The 3,185-nt window shown below is 47.0% G+C and overlaps 1 protein-coding gene across 1 annotated transcript in view; it reads left to right on the top strand.

The window, feature by feature from the left end:
* Positions 1-3,185, top strand: part of LOC121874603 (zinc finger CCCH domain-containing protein 13-like) — a 141,912-nt gene that overhangs the window by 48,063 nt on the left and 90,664 nt on the right. The window lies entirely within an intron of this gene.

Raw genomic sequence — 3,185 nt, 5'->3', positions numbered from 1 at the left:
TCAGTGTACTTCGTTCAGTTACGTATTGCTTGTAGGATGGGTTGGGGAAGTAAGAGGGTAGGAATAGGAGGGAGAATAACGGCTGGATGGGGAGAGTCCAGCTGTTGTATGTCACTGTAAGTCTGTCTGTCCGTCCGTCCGTAACAAATTCTTCTTTACGTGTGTGTGTGTGTGTGTGTGTGTGTGTGTGGTTTATACAGTGTGGTGTAATGAAGTATGTTGTGTGGTATAGTGCAGGCCTCCTCATCATCACCACAATAAGTTAACACGAGATGTGAAGTCGTCAGTCCTAGTCCTTACACAAACTTCTCGTTGGTCCACAATTTCTCTCCATCCCTGGCACCTTCTACCCCCCTAGCACCTTCATACACCCACTGGCACCTCCCTACACCCCTAGCCTTCCCTACACCCCTGCACCTCCCTACACCCACTGGCACCCCGTACCACCGACTGGCACCCCCTACACCACCTGGGACCCCCACACCACCTGGCATCCCACCACCCACCCCCCCACCACACCACCACCTGGCACCTCCCTACACCACCTGGCACCCCCCTACACCACCTGGCACCTCCCTACACCCCCTGGCACCCCCAGCCACCCCCACCCTGACACCTCCCTGACACCTCCCTGCACCCCTGGCACACCCCTGTAGCCTGTACTCGAGCTGTGAAATATATTGTTAGTTTATTATGGTCGTGTTTCTTGGTTAGACTCACCAGCTGTCGTGTGGACGTTGTTAGTGGTATTCTAGATTAGTAATTATATAAACAACAGGTGTACAAGTACAGGTGTGCATGTGCAAGCATAACAATTCAAAATCCACACACACACACACACACACACACACACACACACACACACACACTCACACCGTAATCCAGTAATAACATAGGTACACGCACAGGTACACATTTGATAACATTCCAATTCTGTTGATGGGGAGAAATTTTTGGTTTAGTGATACGGATTAACTCTGTATTTTATATCGTGTTTACATATTATTTGTGGGTGAATCGTTGGTGTGTGTGTGTGTGTGTGTGTAGAAGGTCAGCTTAAGTCAAACGTCAATATTAATTTTTTCAGGCATTCAATTCTTGCATCGATACATCCAACTCTTCATAAAAATACTCAGATATGTTTTCATCGCAGTTAGAGCAACAAATACTCGTCAGTGTAAGAGGTCAAGGTCCAATCTGAGGTCAAGGTCACTTACACAGCGCCAGGGTCTGAAACCTCTTCTCGTGGTTCATGTTATCCTGAGAGTAAATAGAATCAATAAAGATTAGTTGAATGTGTTTTGTTTTGCGGTTGTGGTGTGGTTAGTTGTGGTGGTACGTGGTGGTGAGCTACGTGACAATAAGAGGTATGGGGAGACAGGAGGTGTGGTAGTGGTGCCGCAAAAGTCCCTCCTCCCTCCCTCATCTGGGTGGAGAAGCCGGACAGGTGAGCAGGTGCACGGTAGTCTGCCTCTGGACCACACCCTCATGTTCCTGCTATCCACGCCCCCGTCTTCCTGCCCGGCCTCTATACCTGCTACATGAACCACCTCCCCAGGGCAGTGTGAAGTACGCTGGCTTAATATTGTACAACTTTCTCTGCTATAAACTTCATTCATTCTACTGTATGATGTAGGTTAGTCTCGTGTATGTTGGGGATAAATACTCACCCTCACCTGTTGTAGACTGCACCTGCCGGATGAGTGTGAGGCAGGGCAGCTCGGGGTGTGTCGTGGTGTAAGAGCGGACATTCCTCCTGCTTGTTGATGAGGCGGCGGACAGGACAGTGTTGAGTGTGTTTACCTGAAGCCACACCCTCCTACGTACACCCTTCCTCTCCCACCCGTCGAGAGAGAGAGAGAGACTTCGGGCTGACTAATGACTCACCTGTGTTCACGGCACTAATGACCTGTCTCAAGCTAACACCTCCTTACCTGCAGCTTAATGATTATCTGGCGTTTTACATCTTCGTGATGGTAACTACAGCTTCTAACCACCACAACACACACACACACATTAATATAGTGTTTGCATATCTTTATTTTCCATTCTTATATCGAGGACCATAAGATTACCTTTTGATCATTCATATGTAAATTTGTCTGTCATTCGAACTTTCTGTGGATAAGAATTGTGTGTGTTAAGAGATTCGTGTAATTTGGCCAAAAAATAGAAAGATAATGTTTACGATTTCTTTTTTCATTCAAAACAGTCGACTGGCGGCCATTTTTGTGTCCGATTATATTATTCTATTTGTGTGGAACGAGTCGGGATTATTTATATAAAATTTAGCAAATCTTTTAGAGGATTAAGGGATTATGTCCAGCAAATAATTTTTTTTAATCTTATTTAAAGTATTGAACAGACCATTTATGTTACGTTCACGACACCAAATGTATCTCAGGCCATTGTTACACTCAGACGGTAGCTGAGTCTTACCATCATCATCATAGATCAACTTAAGCCAGGATTACGTGTCAGAAATAAACATCTTGAGAGTGTTCCAATAAAATACTAAGAACAAGTGGACTGATTAATGCTGAACCAGACTCTGCGGTGTTGAGGCTCTTCACTCCTGCAACACTCAGGGTATTGTCCAGCTGATGGCCCTAAGATGACGACCTACTGGAGAAGACACGAGTGGCTGTGGTGGTGGTGTTGGTATGGTGGTGGTGTTGGTATGGTGGTGGTGTTGGTATGGTGGTGGTGTTGGTATGGTGGTGGTGTTGGTATGGTGGTGGTGTTGGTATGGTGGTGGTGTTGGTATGGTGGTGGTGTTGATGATGATGGTGGTGGTATGTGATGGGGGCGACACTTGACTGGCACAATGTTCCTCACCAAGACAGAATTTGGACAAGGATAGAACCCCTCTCCCCTCCTCCTCGTCGAATCAAATCTAGCGGGGAACATAATAATAGTTAGGTTCTTTGTCTGGTAACCCTCAGCCTAGACCAGGACAAAACCTTTTCAGTTAAATAATATCCCGGGGGAAAAAACACACACACACTGGTACAAATCCCACGAGGATAGAATCTAAATTAGACAAAATCCCACAAGGACAAAATCCCACCTGGACAAGCCCCCCTCTCTCCTCTTGCCAGCCTCACCTAAACCACTTCCCACACCGGCACTCCTCCTCTCCCCCCTCCTGTCCCTCCTCCTCCCTGCCCTCCTCCTCCTCCTCC

The sequence above is a fragment of the Homarus americanus genome, unplaced genomic scaffold (assembly GCF_018991925.1).
Source record: "Homarus americanus isolate GMGI-L3 unplaced genomic scaffold, GMGI_Hamer_2.0 scaffold34360, whole genome shotgun sequence".
NCBI lineage: Eukaryota > Metazoa > Arthropoda > Malacostraca > Decapoda > Nephropidae > Homarus > Homarus americanus.
This window is presented reverse-complemented; position numbering and strand designations above follow the sequence as displayed.